Below are 18,834 nucleotides of genomic sequence, written 5' to 3' on the forward strand. Positions count from 1 at the left end.
AGCTTAGTTTTATTCCTTGATTTCTTCATCCACCAAGCGCACAATCATCACGTATGTTGCCTATACTGTACGGGCAGAATTTGTAAATCTGAATGGTCAAATTGAATGAGTCTGTCTTATTGCCAATTAAAAGGACAATGTGCCAGTGAAGTTGTGAACTTTTATTCAATAACATCGACATTGGGAGAGAGAGAGCTTTAGGAGACTATACCGGTCATACGGATGGAATGTGCCACTACGTGACTACCACATCCAAGAAGGATTGTTTTTCATAAGATTATTGGCCATAATAACTGACTGGCTTTGAACAACCCTTCGCGTGATTTACGCTCTGTGATGTTGCCCCCTGGGGTACAAATTGTACCGGGTTTGCTTTATCGACAGTAGTATCATTAACAGCAAAGCACAAAAGCAACCAGTCACCAGATGGCAATCGCTGCTCTGTGTGACCTAGTTAAAACCCCCAAGAGTTCAATCCGATTAAAGTGAATTGTCATTCAGCGCTGAATACATTTACGACCATCATATCATATATTCGTATAGGTATATGCACAATAATAAATGAAAATTATAACAATAATAATGATAATGATGATAATAATATAAGATAGCCTACATAAATAATACAGACTGACGGACGGTCTCTCAGTATTCCCTGAACCTGGGGTTGTGTGGGTCCATTCAACATTTTCACTGGAGCTAATTAACCGAAACATCGCTATAAGTCTACAAATACGCCTTATGAAACAATAGTTGTTGTGTAACCAAACACTGAACACACGTCATATGGGTTACTGAGTCCTCATTCCGTCTGTGGAAGCGCTAGATAGCTGATTCACCAAAGTAGCCTATAGCCTTCAGTCGTCTGTTCACTCGATGCAAACGACACTACAGCCGCTCTGAAAAACGTTTAACCTGGAAACGTTGAAACAAATCGCCCACAGACAATCTGCAATCACACTGAAATACAAAGAGAATTCTGCCAGTAGGCTAGACATTGTACCAGCGCGACAGCCCAGTGCGTGACACCAGAAGGCACAGGGCGAGCGCAGGCTACTCTCATCTGTGCGTATCCCTCCGTCTATAGCGAATCCGGACAGGGCTCGCTCCTTACGGTCACTCCCCATTCCATTTAAGGTGCGACGACGGCTGATGACGTAAAGAGTGAGGTGTGTGTGGGATGGAAAATGAACATCAGTGAATGAAAAAAGCGCTTGGAAGTCACTCATTGCCCACAGAAACGGTGCCAGTTACATAACTTGATTTCACGAGTAAGGCGAGGTGAAAAGCTCTCTCTGTCTCTAAGTAAGAGATTCATAATCTCTTTCTATTGGAATCGGCGTCTGGTTGCTCACCAATGCATGGTAAGAAAGCTACATTTATATTCTTTCTTGCGATAAGTGTGTCACAGTCTAACAAGTGTGCAGCACCTTATAACGGACCCCGTTGACAGGACGCTGCTGGCTTGAATGATAGTCTGAACTTGAAAATGAAGAAAGGTGTGAAGGCGAGGCGTGATTATGTTTAGAAAGCAGTGTTGAAAAGCGGTTCTTTGCTGTGTTTAATAATTGTAGCCTAGTCTTATTGTCATAATAATTTGCTTCTCCATCCTAGCTTCTTTGCCTGTTCAGGTGGACAGCCTATAGCAAGCATCAACTGATTTAAAAGTTATCCATAGCGTTTTACAATATGAAAATGGAGACCGCGCGTAATATTATGATATCAATGTAGGCCTATACTTGGAATACTTGAAAACAAAAAAGTCAGTAAGAACTGGAGCGAAGTAGAATGACAGGGACGGTCTCAGGATATGTATTTGGGACAGGCATGCTGGTTGTGGTCTATTCTATTCATTCTATATCGTAAAGAATTCCGTCTTTCTTGGATGCTGTGGCAGTATGTAGTCTGTTAGAGATATGAATGCATAACGATAAAAGAAAATCAATTACAGAAAGACTGCTAGTTATGTAACACATGACTTGAGAATCATGAGCCGGTTGCAGTGACGTCATGCCCTGGATTTTGTTGAAAAAAAGTTCAACCCCGGCTGCTTGGTAGACGTAACAGGCTGAATGTTGCCCCGCGGCACTCTTCACTGCCTCTGTCGCTCGATGTTGAAGAGTGCCATTACATCTGGTCTCGTCTTCGCTGTGATGTGTTCTCATCTCAAGAAGGGATCAGTGGTGATCAATAGCCCCGATCAATTGTCCAATTAGCTGATCCGACAGCACGGGTTGCTCCACTTTTTCTTGCTAAGTCGGCCTTTTTACAGGAGGACTCTATTCATACTCTTCATAACTTAATTTACCATGAAGAATTGTGGGGTCTTTGAGACCAACGTCCTGTCATGCTTAGTCTTATGCTGCCCTCCCACCTCCCTTTGATCCCAATTAATAATATCATTGGTTAAGCCTTTGGCAGCTAGTTTGTCTTCTCTGACCTCATAAATATGGAGGAAATTAGGGCATAATAATTGAATAATAGTGTTAAATGGCCTGTCATGCCTCAGCCCGTCTGTACAATTGCAGGCATTTAGACTATCTGCTATTGCAAATGAACCACACTGCTTTTGTGAAAGTATTCTCAACAGTTTTCCTCAGTGCATAATAAGCGGTACAATGGGCATTGTAACTAAAAAGACAGTCTCCCGGGGGCTCACCAGCTCCCTCTCGGCAGGAGGGGGCTTCAGAAATATTCTTCCAAGGGGCCCTCCGTTTTTGAGGAATGCCAGTGGAAGTGCTGAGGGCGAGAGCCTCTCTTGAACCTGAATGGTGGAGGTCATATCCATCTCGAAATATGCCAAAAGCAACAGCCCTGTCCCACTTTTCCCCATTATGTTCCCTCCGCACCTTTTCTTCATGTTGTCTCATGTTCTTTTTTTTACTATCTAATTCCCCCCTATTCTGTCTTTTCTTCCTTGTACTCCTTTGAATGTGGGTGTGTGTGTGACCCTCTACTCAATCCACTCAATTTCAACCTGAATGTCCCTGAATTCACCTCTTTGATAAGATCCTAATGTCACCAAAAAACCCTGCCCCCCCCCCCCCCCCCCCCCCCCCCCTTTAAATTAGAGCTCCTCCCATGTATGGTGGCTTCCTGCTGTAATTTTCCCATTTTGGTCAAAATAGAGATTGTGGTCCTGGTGTTGGAAGGATTTCAGTGGCAATGGGATTAGTTACTTTTGCAACTTAGACGTGTGTTGCTATTTCTAGCCATGGTGTTACAACATGGGAATTAACAGGGCATTGGCTTTTCACTTTTTGTTGTGTTCTGTCCTGTTCTGTTCTGTTCTGTTCTGTTCTGTTCTGTTCTGAAGTCTTAGTTCTCTTGTCATTATACAAGAAAAGCATTTTGGTAAACCTAGTTCATTGTGCGTTATTTTGATGTTACTAGTCATTGAAACATGTTCTAATGTCTTAATGTCCCTTTACCTGAAACTGTTTGCATTAGTACAGCACTAACCAACATCCTGTTGCTTGTTTGTCAGGCCTGTATACATTTTCCTGTGTTATGAGGAATGTAAGACTGAGATTGCCTCCAGAGGACAAGCTCTGGTGCCCTTTGCTCCTCCACACCTGTTTTTGCCAAAGCAGACAGTTTTATCTTGCGAGACTTTGTATGGAAATCTCAGAGAAGCAAAAGGTCAGCAGAGTTCTTGCACTCTGGCCACATTAATCCAAGGTCACTGACATATGGACCAGCCATTGGACTGGGTAGTGCTGCAACCAGTTATACTGCCACTTGACTCTCTTCTAATTTGTCTGTGTGTGTGTTTTAAGAAAACACGCCCCGTGCTTCTGAATTCCACCGAAAGTCTTGTAAAGCTCCATAAAGAAGTAATAGAAGAAGTACAAACTTATTTGACAGCAGGTCATGGCCAAGTTCAAAGTCCTGGTAATGTAGAGTGCCTCTCTGAGGTTTTGTCTCTCTGTGTGGCTGAACAGGATGTAAAAAGCAGATCTTGTAGCAAAATAAAGCAAATAAGTTCAAGCAGAGATGGAGAGCTTTTCTAACAAGGGGGATCAATGTTGGAGTCAGCTAAACACCCACAGGGCAGAGCAGATATCTTGGAGCGAAAAGCAAAATCCAGAAGTGCAACACAGTTTTGGATAGAGGTGAGCGCGTAGGTGTCCGACAGTCACTGAGCCTGAAAGTGCAACTACACTCCACCCCACAGGTATTTTTGACAGAAGGTAAAAAGTGAAAGCTGTTAGAAACACTTTAATTGTGTCTCAAATTCAAGGCCTGCTGGCCAAAAAAGTTGCACCCCATCAAGATTTCATACCCATGCGAATGTATTTTTCAGTGGCATGAGGCCAACCACCGTGACTAATATTACAGGTGTCTAGGTCATTACGCAGCTACAGAACTGCTGGCTGCCAGGCCCCTTCAGAGCTGTTTTCGTGCTGTGGTTGTCTCATCTCACTTTGTTATGTCTACGTATGGGAAACCAGACTAAATAGAGAATTTTTCCTGGGAGAGGAGAACTCATCAGGGAAACCTCTGATTGGGCAGGTTTCCCACGGTGTGATTTGATTGGATGTGCTGTAATAAGTGCTTGGTTTTTACGGCATAATGCAATGCTGCTTTCAGAAACTGACATAGCATTTGAGGTGATTTGGCCTGAGCTTGGACAATGTAACTTAATTTCCAGTGGATTTCCAAGTACTTTTATATGGTAGGTTGTTGTTGAACAACTTTAATGTCAGTTCAATTTTTCCAGGTAGTACAGCCTGTGAACACATTTGAAAAGGTAGCTGACTGTAGTTTTTCAACGTCACCGGGTCTGGTGGTGTGATATGTGTGTGATATCTGATTGGGTAATCTCTCTCACACAGAGTCAGAATGAGGTTAAGTGTTGATGCGATGAAGTAAAGTGTGCGGTGAACTAGTTGCCAAGGGCAACACACACACACACACATACATCACACATCTCACATGCATGCGGGCATTGTTAATACAGCATTACTTCCGCTGGTGTTCATCATTTCCATTATTTTCTTTTATTTTCTTACAAAACACCATCCGGCTCGCTTCAGTTATCAGCGATTACTGTGAGGTATGAGTGCAGATAGCAAAGATGTAACACTAACCTTGGAATTAACTGATTTCTCACGTGAGTGTATATCAGTATGGGTGTGTGTATGTGTGAATGTGTGTAAGTGACAAAGGGACTAAGAGAAAGAGAGAGAGAGAGAGAAGGAGAAGAGAGAAAGAGAAAAAGTTAGGTAACGGATGACATGGTGGCCGCTACTGCGCTGTTACGCTGTTCGCTCCAGGAGGGAAACTGGGTTACTAGGGCATGTTCTTCTAGCTCAGACGCGGCGCGCGCGCGCACAGCCTCCGCTGGAGCTGCTTACAGTGACTCGACAGGCAGAAATGGCTCTGCAGACTCTGCCCTGCCTGATAAGACCTAATGAATGACTGGCCCTTTAAACACGGCTCTCTCTCCCTCTCTCTCTCTCTCACACACGCACACATGCACACACTAACTCACTCTCTCTCTCATTCTTTGTCTATCTATCTATCTATCTTGTTCTCTTTCTCTGCGTCTCTTTTCACCTTTTCACTCTGTCCCTCTTTAGCTCCCTCTTTCTTTATGTCACCCTCTGGTTGTTCTTCTAATCTTTCTATCTCTCGCTGCCTCCCTTTCACACTCATGCTCTGTCTTTCTCAGTATCTGCCCATCTCTCAGTCTCTCCCTGTCCCTTTCACCCTCTACCCAATTTCTCTCCCTCCCCTTCTCTCTCTATCACAGTTCAGTGGTGAATGTTGAAACTCCTGTGTGTTAGTTCTCTTATCCGGACTGTGGTTGTGAGAATGTTGATTAGTGGATTGGCTTTGTGTTAACCTGGTCCGACCTGCAGGGTGTGTGATACTTATTAGTGAGGGAAACTATTGTACTTTCAACAGTATCATTTCTAAAGTAACGTATGTACAGAAAGGTACAGAATTGACCCTATGTTGACCATCTTCAATTTCTATCATGAGAGTGAATTTGTTTGTTCATTTTAATTCTTATGATTAATTCTACACCAAGGCAGTGTTGACTGGAAGCTGGGTGTGGCCCTGATCAGGCCCACATCTGGCTCTGTGTAGGGTGCATTCACACTAGACCGCTTGGTCCGGAACCGAGTTCGTTTGGACCGATGGTTCGGTGATTTTTGCTAATGTGAACGCAGTCTACCGAACCCGGGTGCGGACTAGGGTCCGCTAGAAAACAGGGGTCTGAGGTACGGTTCGTCAGAACGCCAGTGCGGTTTGAATGCTATCTGTTCCAAAACTAGAAAATAAACTGCCGTTTATGCGACGTTGCCAAGCGATATTTATAAAAAGAAGCTAATGTTTATGACATAAATAGACCCAGGTCCGCAAACAAAAATGTAATGTGAACAGAGACCAGCTGGGTCAGGGCTAGGGGGGAGTAATCACACTCGGGGACAGTACAGTTAAATGGACCCAGTGTGAATGCGCCCTCAGACTCCACCCCTGTGAGGGTCATGCTGTAGATATTTCGACTGGGGTTAAAGGTTAAGCCAAGTTTGTGTCTTCAAAGAGGAGGTTCAAGAAAAACAAAGTATGTCAATTGACAGTACACACAAGGCCACTTATAAAGTGATTGCCATTTTCATGAAACATGTTATTTCACCAGAGTTGAATTCAACAATCAATGTTTCCAAACGTCTAAGATGACATCATTAAGTACCTTGTTTTGTCCACAAAAGATATTCAGTTTACTGTCATACAGCAGCAAGTAAAGCAGAAAATATTCCAATCCGCAGACTGCCTGTCGCAGGAGCTGAAAATGGCAAATTGAGCTTTTCCGTGTCATGCATATGCATTCGAGGGTCAGGGGAAAGTGGAAGTATCGTGTTCAAAGATGGGAGAAGAAGCGTAAAATGCGCCTAATTAGGTATTCCCCTGTATACGAAAACTGCCCAGGAAAGCGCACGTCTGTTTTGCGGTGAAATATTTCGGCCTTGTAAAAGCAGGTGTCAGTCAGAGAACACTTTCTTTCTTTCTTACTTTCACTTTCACATTGTCATCAGTTAACTTCATTCAACTGCGCTTGTGACTGAAGTATGCGTTCAGTTGTGAATGTTCAAATTGTGGTAGGGAGCGGGGAAAGGCACTGATTACCCGATGAGCTACAGGTATGACAAATAGCACATAAACCGAAGATCTACTGCGTTCGCTTTCTGTGGTTTGGCCATGCTGTTGATAACGCTACGTCCGCAAATGTACGTACATCTGGTCCTGAGTGCTTTTTGTAGTTGAGTGCAATGACATGAGTGCATTTTTGGGAGCCTTCTGTGCCGCTTGGCTATCACCCTTTAATCTTTGCCTTTCCGTTTACCTTTCCTTTTTCTCCAACGTGTTGGTTCTCAGCTAGATTGTTTCTCTCCTTTTCCCTCCCCCAGCTATCAGCAGTTGACCTTTCTCAGCAGTATGGTGGGGTCACAACTCAGAGTTTGAGCTCAAAGAGGCAGATGTCCAAACCCGTCTGCTTGTGACCTACATTCACTCAGCCACTTTCAACACACACACACACACACACACACACACACACACGCACACACAGACACACACACACACACACACACACACACACACACACACACACGCACACGCACACGCACACGCACACACACACACACACACACACACACACACACACACATGCCATACACACACATGCCATACATCTTGGGATATGTAGTTCTTTTCACAGAGACAAAGGGTAAAGGAACTACAGTTTCCTTTATCAAGGTCTCTCAGTATACCAGGGTTTGTCAGATAAGGCAAGAGACAAACTAACACACAAGTCAGAGATTTAGGACTGAGAAAAACATGGTGAAACTGAGGAAAACCGCTTTTCAAACTGTAAAGTAAGATAACAAAACTGTAGTTAGTTATCAGTGGTGTTTTAGTAGATGTTCTGGAAATTCGGCCCAATGACAGTTGGAGACAGCGAGTTGTTTGTTATTGTTAGCAGTTTTATTACAGTGTTTATTTTAAGTACAGTATTGTACATATGCATGTAATGTATTAACACCATGCAGGTCAATGGTATGAATTTAATTCTTCATAGTAGTGTATTTAAGCTAAAAGATATAATTATTAGTCAGTTTAAATTACTACTCAGATACATTGATTGATATTAGAAATGTATTCAAAGCCATATCTCTAATGCTATTCAGGGCTTCTTCCTTGAAATACATTTTGGCATTACATGACCAGTGTTTCATATTATCAATACATCATAAAGCACACTTGGAGAGTGCAAACCTCCCCAAGCCCAAATGTCTGGGAGTGTTTGTGAAAGTGAAAAAGAATTTGTGGATCTGCTCTTTGATTTGAATTTGCTTCAGAATGTAACAGGTTCCCTATAGCCGGGCTGGTAACCCTGCTCACAGACAGTTAAAAAGACAGTGCTGAAAATATACCTCGTTGGTGGACATAATAACTGTCATTTCATATTTAAAACTATGCTTAAGTTGCACTTTATTACATTCCAACAGGTGTTCAGAATTCATTTAATGCATGCATTGTTTGCCATGGGCTCAACTTGGTGGTCTCTTTAGTGGGAAATATTGTGGCTTGATGGGATTATAGGTGTTTGTTGACAAATTTCATAACCATGGCTTCACCACTCGCCAGAGCAGAGTTGCATACCTTTCCAGACAATGCGCTCAGATCCATGTCAATTTGTTGCATTGATATACCTGAATTATTTCTTCTCAAAATTGTGATCAAATTATGTGACTGTATCATGTCAAATCCCTCTGGTTGTAATAACTATAACAGTATATTTATGTTATGTATGCACACATGCAAGCACACACGCATGCACACAAGTATGACACACAGTATAAATGCATGACATAAAAAACAATATGAAAGAGACCTCTCTGTATATTTTTCTTGATGGTCCCCTAAGGGACATGTGTATGAAACAAGTCATTTGAAAGTCATCCTCCAGCTATGATTTAAGGTCAAGTCTGCCTCACGTTTTTTTTATTAGCTTTCTGTCACAGTGTGTTTTCTGTCTCCTCTGAGGCTGACTGCTGCCACCTCAAAATAGATTCACTGAAGGTGTGTCATTGTGTTTTGCTGAAATAACTCCACATATGAAGTCTTGGACTATTTAATATTTCATAAATGGAGATAAAATCTGATATAGTCTAGCCAGTAGGTGTTTTCATAGCTGAAAAGTATTTATCATATTTTTTATCATTTGTCTCCTATATCTAATAGGAAAATGGATACAGTGTGATTTAATGCATTTCTTAAAATCTATAAACATGTATCAGTATCGTGAATAGTCACTCCTGTGAATGTATGGTGTGTTCAAAGTAAGGTTTTGCTCAACCTATAAAATGCTGTTGGAGAAGATATGATAGTCGTTTAACTGGCCTAAGGATGACTAGCTGTCTGACTGACCAGGAAAGAAAGAGTCTCAAAGCAAAGTGCAGATGTTCCCTCACATCTGCTCTGCAGAACCTGATGGAGACAATTCAGATATTCATTTATCCAACCAATCATATTGCTCCATACAGAGGTGACACGTTTCTGTTCAGCCTTTCAGAGAATGATTAATAGATCATTGACAGATTGTGAAGATCAGCCAATTGCAATGCTTGAATTTAAGGTCGATAAAATCAGTTCATACCATGACAGCGAACATGGATCTGATGATTCCTGCCAAATTAATAGTAATAGGGACGGCCCTTGGTACAACCCACAGTCACTTTTAGTCTCAATTTATGATGAAAATTAAAGTAATGAATGCTGCATTAACATTTGAAGTACCTTTAATACCTTTTTGGCTACAAGTTGAATTTAATCCTTTTCATTTCAGTACCCTCCCCACACAAAACTCTATTTTGATATCAGTTGCTCCTGGTTAGTAGAACTTTTAGACAAATAATGTCAATGTAATTAACACATTTTAGATATTCAGTTCACACTGTAGCAGAGTCTTATCTGCCTTTATTTATATAAGTGCCTGGAAATGATGTATCTTGATGTCATCACGGGAACGGCATTCCTCTGTGGCATGAGTGACATATGAATAAGGACGACACCGCGTCAGTCATGTGATAGCGCTGATGGTGGTAATGGTAGTAGCGTGAGAGGGAAAAGAGAGTGATGAGAGAAGAGAGAGATTGTGTGTTCATCTTGAATGAAAGGTATGAGTACTGTGATTGTACTCGTGACTTGTAGGTTACTTATGCAATGTAACCTATGTGATTTACAGTTTTAATTGATTATTATACTGTAAGATAATTTGGCATCATACAGGTTTATGTGAAGTTGCTGATATTATGCTGGGAGGTACCAGCTGAATACTGGATATATATTCTGTTTATTTATTGTTAACTTCATAGTACTGTTTAACTCCGCTACATCATATAGCATACTATTTATGTCAGTCATTTTTATCCTCTCACAGCATGCCTGTCATTGTGTGAATGAACCTGTTATATGTTGTGGTGTGAGAGTGTGAACAGGACTAAAATACTCATTTGAACGAGGGGTTAGGGGTGGTGGGAGTGATTGGACGGCTTGGGGGAAATGAGGGTACTGGAAGGGTGTGCAAGTTTTCTGTAAAGTGTCTTCCTGATAGATTCACTTGCGGAGTGGAACTATGTCACACATGACTGCGGCGAGTATGTCTGGTATGTGTGTCACCCTCTGTAACCTTCTAACTGTGACAGACGCAATGTTCAGCCACGGTTATATAACTGCCGGTACAGACGTCATCCTGCACTCTCTCTCTTGGCAGAGGCGCGCGGTTGCTGGCGTGGATTCCACCGCTGGAGGCTCGCTCCTACCGGGGGAATGAATAAGACACAGCAAAATCGCTTCCCCTGCCCAGCCCTGGCCGCCTCCACAGCCCACTCTCACGGCCCTCTTTTCCGCTTCTCAAATTACCAATTCTAATGGGGGCTTGTGTGTGTGTGTGTGTGTGTGTGTGTGTGTGTGTGTCTGTGTGTGTGTGTGTCTGTGTGTATGTCTGTGTGTGTGTGTCTGTCTGTGTGTGTGTGTGTGTGTGTGTATCTCTCTCTCGCTCTCTCTGTATGTGTGTGTATGTGTGTCTGTCTGTGTTCCAGAAAGTGTTGTTGCATCATCATATGATAGGGCTTGTGGCAGAACATCGCTACTTCATTGCAAAATTATGTAAATAGACTGAGGTGTGGGGAGTAGCCAGCCAATAGTGTTGGATGGTCAGAATGACTCGGGGGGGCTCTCTGGTTTCAGTTCAGCAATGGTGTTTTTACTTTTTTATTTTCTCTCAGGCAGACTTTTTCATGGTGTTTTGACAGACTCTGATTATGTCTGTGATCACCTCTACTGGTTGGCAGAGAGAGGAGTTTCGCTGATAGGATAGCCTTTCTGGGCTTGTGTGTGTGTGTGTGTGTGTCTGAGTGCATTTGCTTATGTGGTCATGAATGAGTGCTACTTTATCAGTGAAAATGTGTGTGTGTGTGTGTGTGTGTGTGTGTGTGTGTGTGTGTGTGTGTGTGTGTGTGTGTGTGTGTGTGTGTGTGTGTGTGTGTGTGTGTGTGTGTGTGTGTGTGTGTGTGTGCGCGCGCGCGCGCGCGTGGGGGGGGGGGGGGGGCTTGTTTGTGTATGTGCCTCAGTGCATTCCTGTCTGACCTGTAAGGTGAAAACAATTAAATCTCAGAAATCCCAGCGACTTTAAACCCCTGTGGTGTGTGTCTGACCCATCAGCCGTGCCTGTGCCTTCTATGAATCCCTGGAATTAGAGCCTTGCCCTGCTAGTGGCCCTGGCTGGGGCCGGCCCTGGCTGGGCTCTCAGTGCCTATTCTGGGCCTCCTCACCTCGTGGCCACGGTTATTCTTGGGCTTGTCGGGTAATCCTGCCTTTATCTGGGCCTTCGCAGGCAGGCAAGAGGTCACTGTCAAGACTTAGGCGTGGCACGGGCCAAGAAGCGTTGAGGGTGAGACTCTGGCGGTTCGTGTTCCCAGACGCCGTTGGAATGATAGATCAACCGTTGAAGGAAGGAGAGGAACATGCTTAGCCTGATAGATGCTGTCGCTGTTGTTGTTTGTCAGAAGTGTTCCCTTGGTATGGAGCGAGAGAGCTATTTGAAGACCTGTGGGTTTAGAGTTTACTCTACACTACAGACAATTAGTTAATTGTGAATAAAACCACCTTGTGCCACAGCTCTGCAATGGAAGAAACCTGGTGATGATGTGTTCCAGAGCTGGCCCGGATTCTTCCAGAATCTTCTCTTATCTGGCCGCTTCTTCCGGCCCTGTTGTGTGTGGATGAACATTTTCTTTCTGGTACGCTGAACGGTTTTTAGTGTATTGATATTTTCCATACCATTTTCCACACATGTTCCTTCCCATGCATGAGGAGGTGTTTGCACATGTCAGACTGCTGGCACAATAAAGACAGAGTGTGAGAAAACAGAAGAGAACTAAAGATAGTACATAACACTTACACAACACCATGAGCATGGTCAAACTCATTACCCTCACAGTTATTCATTTGGCAGGTACTTTCATTCTTTCAAGTTATGTTGTCTGTCATAGGTGGCAGTGAGCAGGGACAAGATTGGTTTTCATCGCTGAAACAGACAATGGAAGATGATTGTTATTATATGGAGGAGTTGTGGCTATAAGCTACTCTTTTCAACTGTGTGTGTGTTGATATTGTTGCTCGAGGTGTTCTTGTAGGCCTCAGATTTGTCTGGCTGGTTTGTGCTGTATTAGTGTAATTGACAGAAAATATTACTGTTCTGTGTGGGATATGGAGTCTGATAGGCCTACTGTACCTACACTGCCTCTTACACACACACACACACACACACATACACACACACACACACACACACACACACACACACACACACACACTCTCCCACAAGCCTTTCACTGCCTCAGGACCAGGACATCTCTGTCAATTGGGTTAGAGGCAGCCAGCCGTAAAACACAATACACCTTGGCAGGACTTTTAAACCACGCTGACCAGTGTTGCAGACCTCGCTCGAGGCATGGCTGAAATCAGCAACATCAACATTGGTGGTCAGGAGTCGTAACATTAGACCACGAGCAGTGGGGGTGCCTTTTGAGGGTTTTTGAAAACGGGGAGTAATGTTTACAAAGTGCTCATGGGCTTGTGTTATGACTGCCGCAGAGGACATAACACAAGCCAGCCAGGTCTCAGTAAACAAGCAGGAGGAAGCCCAGACTGCTCTTAATATCCTCCCCCAAGAAAATAAAAATGGAATGACATTAGACCTACCTCCTCTCTTTTCTTTTCTTTCATTTTTCGTGAGTAGGGGGGGGGCAGTAAATCTTTACACAGAGATTTCTAAGGAAAGTAGGCCGTTGACGCACACAATTTTTCGAAAGAGGCATGTGGCCGGCCGGAGAGTAGAATGAGGAGTAATGAGTAATATTCTGGCGGAGAGGCGATGTGAGAGGGAGGAAAAAGGAGCAGAATAGAGGGACTGGAGATGGAGAGAAACAGACTGAAAGAGTAATATGGAGACTCAAAGCTCTGTCTGCCACCCCCCACCCCCACCCCCCACACACACACACACACACATACACACACCTCCTGCTGTTGCTTTACAAAAGCATAATTCAACCCATCCGACTGCATTTTCCCCCGTTTCTTTCACAAAGTTAAATATCACCTTCAAAAACAAACTCATTAAAATCACACATACTGCCTTCAAGATAATCCTCCCCATTGCCCAATTCCCAACTGTTAGAGATGAATGACAGAGCCATCACACACCTAGCACGTAGACCAACCTCTGAATCCATTTTTCACACTACTCCCATCTGGCTAGATGGGTGTTAAACAGGAAAAGAGCTCTTTTCAACTGAAGTTTGGTCCCCTCTGCCATTACTGCACATACACTTACTGTATGTAGAGATCCAGTAGTACACCTGTCTGTTATGTTGAATACCTTACAAATGGTGCTGTGGCTACATACAATGTTTTGCATCTGATCTAATGTGCTTGTCCTAAGTGAGCAATTCTTTTACATTGTGTTGCATGTAATATATGGTGCGGTGCTGACCTTATGTACTATGTTGTGCTGTGCCTACTGGGGCTGGTAAAGAATGGGCACAAGGGCAATATATAGAACAGAAAGGCCACCTGTGTTCAATGCATCCTTATGTGAGTGCTTTCTAGTGCTGCAAGGATGTGACTGACGGTAAAGATGGGGGAGATGACAATGATGATGATGATGGTCTTACATCCTTCATTCATTTCTGGCCTTCACCATTCTTTGTGAAACGGGACAGTGTGTGTGTGTTTGTGTGTGTGTGTGTGTGTGTGTGTGTGTGTGTGTGTGTGTGTTTGTATGTATGTGTCACCCACTACACACACCCTAGAGACATATGGCTGCAGCTCAGGCCCACACTGTCCATTTGCCTCATCCTGTGTGAGTCACTCTGACTTCACAAACTGCTCTGTGCCATGGACGTGATGCCCTGCCCCTTACTTAGTCATGGGAGAGGAACTGTTTACTGCTGCTGAGATGGGCAGGCTTATTAGTAAGCATTTTCTGAATGCTCGGGTGAATACGTGTTATCTGAGCTACGTTTATCTCTATGAGGGAGATACTTATTGACATTTTATTTTTTTAAGGAGATTAAACTTAGCATAGATCTTTTGGGTTGGAGGATGTGGTGAATTAAGACAGGTAAGCAGTGGAAATGGTATGATTAAGTTTGGTATGGCTGAATGACGTAAATGATGATGTCCTTCGATATAATCTTGGGTGATACAATCTGATTTGGGTTGAGCTAAAAATGCCTGTTGTAACTTTTTTACTTGTAACTTGTTTTCTTTTAATCTGTGGTGTCATGGGGAATGCTTTAAATGCAAACCAGGGAATTCCTTATGGGAACATAGGACATTCAGTGCAGTTATATGAGGTCACTAAAACAGATGCACACCAGTAATGTATCCTTAAGCAAACCTTTAACTAAAGCAAGTAAATCAAATTAAAATATAAAATAAATTAAAATCTATCAACTTCCTATTCCCATTACCCATTGAAATGCGAAGACGCTTGAATTTTCGCACCTTCTAGCTTGTGCACTGTACACAGACATGCTGGTCACAGCGAGTCTGCTCTGTGTAGGTGTAGTTTAGTGTACATGTGTGTGTCTCTAGCGCATGTGTTTGTGTGTGTTTTGAGTGTGTGTGTGTGTGTGTGTGTGTGTGTGTGTGTGTGTGTGTGTGTGTGTGAAAGAAAGAGAGAGAAAGAGAGAGCAACAGTTTGATTGAATGACTAGTCATCAATCCATATGCCGGGCACAAGCTGTTACCTAATGAGAAAAAGCCTCCGTGCCTGCTGTGTTTTGAGGGAGAGGAGCTAGCGGCGGAGCAGCTCAGCTCAGTGCGGTGAAGTCTGTGGTGTTTAGTGAAGCTCAGTGGAGTGGATCGCTGAGGGCAGGTGGGCATGTCGACTGAGTGGTGTGCAGAAGGCAGCGCTGATGTCATGTGGGGGTTATGAGGGGGGAGGCTTAAGCCATCTCATGCTCGCTCACCTGCTTCCCACAGGGCTAATTGGGTTTGGTTATGCCACTCTTCCATTACACAAGGTTTTCCTTTTCCAATAAAGCAATTTCTTTCAAAATATCTGTTATATAGCTTGTACAAATTTACTACTACAACAACATATTACATTTTATTGGGGATTAAATGTAGTATGTATATAACATAATTCACAACATTTCAATAACTGCTCCCATTTGAGTTCCAGAGGTTTTTAATTGGACAAGTGGCAGAGGAGTTCAGTGATGAAATAATTAAATAACTAGAAATGCAATGCCAGAGGAATTACAATAGTGGATGGAAAGCTGCTGGCTTAATGTTGGTGGGGAGATTCCTGAAAAAAATCCCATTTAATCACTTAATCTTTGAGTTCATACAAACACTTGTACCTACTGTATGTGTCAGGCATTCTTGAGATATCACACTCAAGGTGGGTTTGACCTTGACATTTGACCATGAGTCCATACAAATGTTCACACCAAATTTGAAGCATGTACGTCAAGCCTTTGGAAAATGTAGAGTAGAGAAAGCCTAATTGTATGCAATGCGATAGGCTACCTGCAAAACAGGGCTTTCAGTTGGTGTTGATGACTGCTCATTTTGCACCCAGATAACAATTAGTCATTGAATCTATGTTAAATCAACATTACTTTGTCAAAGTTAAATCACTGAATCAACGTCACACTGCAATATTGATTCTACATCACTTTTGCACCCTTTATTAATATTGAAGCAATGTTGAAATTCTAACTACAGATCAACGGGATTCCAATGGTATTTCAACTAAAATGAATATTGAAACAATGTTGAAATTACAACCAAACTAAAGATCAACTGCACACAACCGCGAACCTAGAAACATTCCCGAGGTCTAGCTAACGTAATATAACTTACCTACTGAATTCTCGGTTATCGCTTAATCAAGTTATGAACTTACTCAACGTAATACCAATATTATCAAATGTAGCTAGAGTTAAACTTAACGTCCTCTCTAGAAGTAGCAGCTACGAGTTTGTTGCTAATCGATGACAGGCATCGCCAGCTTGCTTGCTTACTTGTCTAGCAGCTAGCCGAGTCGTTAAAAATAGACTTCACATACTCCATTCGAATGGAGTTAACGACTTAACGTCCTCTCTAGAAGTAGCAGCTACGAGTTTGTTGCTAATCGATGACAGGCATCGCCAGCTTGCTTGCTTACTTGTCTAGCAGCTAGCCGAGTCGTTAAAAATAGACTTCACATACTCCATACACATACTACATACATTCGAATAAAAAACACAAATTAATTGTAACTTACATTGGGTGTGGTAGGAAAACATCCGTTTCGTCGTAGTTTGTTGGACGAAGCAGACACCAAGAACATAAACTTTCTTGAAGAAAATGATTGAGCAGTGTGGTTCAAAAGCGATTAATTACAGGATGTTGTAGGACTAGTTTAGGGAGCGCCAAATTGTGTGTTGTATGCAGGTGGACCCGCACCTGATTACTTTACGACCCTTCTAAATGAGCTCCCTTTGTGATGTCACAGAGATAAAAATATGTTTTTTGTAACATTTTTAATCCCCTATTTCTCAAAAAGTATAAACTTTTCAAAAAATCTGAAATGATAACTCTCTTGTCCAATTCCAGACCTACACAACGGTTATTTCAACATGTCTGTACGTTAAGCGGTTAGAGCTGCATTAACTTTTGAAAAGGTAAAAAGAAAAGGTTATGATAATAAGAAGAAGCCAGGAGATTTCAAGATAGTGGATTCCATCCACTATAATTGTGACCTGTCAAGGCAAAACCAGTCGTTTTGGTAAAATTTACAAAATTAAGTTAATGTGCTCACATTAACAGCCACTGACTAAGCTTTCCAACGATATGTATATTGATGGTATTGCAAAAAGTATCGCTAAGATAACCGCATCCAAAGTTGGCATGGTTCTCCTGTCACGATACGCCAAAAGATAGTCAGGGGGCCTATGTGGTTTCTGTGGGATTGAAATGTTAATTTTTGGAGAGTGGTTGGACTGTCTTTAGAGGTCATTGAACATGGAGAGAAATTATGTCTCCATTTTTCTTTACCTGTTTTAACCCTATTTTTGTGAATTTGTATATTTCACTATAATTAACACCATACATTTTGCCTAAATCACTGGCTATGTTGAATAAAGTTCACAAAACAGTTATTTTCTTATTTTTAACAGTATGATTGTATGTCAGTATTATGATTGTATGTCAAACAATTAGAGATAAGATCAATAACCAATCAGTTTCACCAAATACACATACTCCATTGCTGAAAGATAGCAAAATCACAGAATCACAGTTGAGACCTCAAACAACATTTAATTAATTTACATATACACAACATATTAGATCTCACCTCCACAATTTCCTCATCAAAATCTACAACTAGTCTACTAAACCTTATTCCTACTCACCTTCTTAGGACTGCTCTCCCCTTCCTGGATAATGTTTTGCTCTAAATTATATATAATTCAATGCTATCAGGGCATGTACCGCAGTCGTTTAAGACATCTGTTATTAAGCCCTCCCTCAAAAAACCTAGCCTTGTATCGATACTGGTCTTCCTGGACCTCAGCGCTGCCTTTGACACCATAGACAATGACGTACTACTTAGGCTTGAAAATTTGATAGGCATCAAAGACTCAGCACTCGCTTGGTTTAGATCTGTGTTTTTCAACCACTCTGCCGGGGCACACTAGTGTGCCGTGAGATGATCATCAGGTGTGCCGCAGAAAATTACCCAAATGTCACTCACTGGTCCAGAAAAGCAACTGTTGCATCAAAGAATTTATAACCACATACTCTTATTGATTGTATCATTGCACTATTTGTGGTATGCAGGCATTGTACAACGGGGGCCCCATATCCAGTATTCACAGAATCATCACATATCCAGTTCAAAACAACAATTAAATTAGATATAGTCACCTACAAATGAAACAGAGGGCGCTTGTTATATTGAGCAGGTCTTGCATAGAAGCCATAATAAGGCCATATCTGTGTATTATTTAAAATTTTAGGCTATGGTATGTGTATTTTTTCTTCACACAGGATTAGTGTGTTAGTGTGCCATGGGACATTTTAAGTGTCAAAAGTGTGCCGTGGCACAAAAAAGGTTGAAAAACACTGGTTTAGATCATACCTTCCTAACCGTCAACAATTTGTACAGTTCCATAATAAACCATCTACCCAGATTATGGTAAAATGTGGAGTGCCTCAAGGCTCAGTACTGAGGCCCCTGTTGTTTAGCAGATGATA

At 42.3% G+C, this 18,834-nt stretch overlaps 1 protein-coding gene across 9 annotated transcripts in view; it reads left to right on the plus strand.

The window, feature by feature from the left end:
* The first annotated feature begins 659 nt into the window (after positions 1–659).
* The window catches only part of npas2 (neuronal PAS domain protein 2), a 66,673-nt gene continuing 48,498 nt past the window's right edge, over positions 660–18,834 (plus strand). For 4 of the 9 annotated variants that reach the window (XM_042091787.1, XM_042091785.1, XM_042091788.1 and 1 more), the window contains exon 1: positions 661–1,364. The gene's annotated coding sequence lies outside the window, so the exon portion shown is untranslated. Of the gene's footprint in view, positions 1,365–18,834 lie in introns of all 9 variants that reach the window. The other 5 variants (XM_042091792.1, XM_042091793.1, XM_042091794.1 and 2 more) reach the window with 3 other exon arrangements.

The sequence above is a fragment of the Alosa sapidissima genome, chromosome 5 (assembly GCF_018492685.1).
Source record: "Alosa sapidissima isolate fAloSap1 chromosome 5, fAloSap1.pri, whole genome shotgun sequence".
In the NCBI taxonomy this organism is placed as follows: domain Eukaryota; kingdom Metazoa; phylum Chordata; class Actinopteri; order Clupeiformes; family Clupeidae; genus Alosa; species Alosa sapidissima.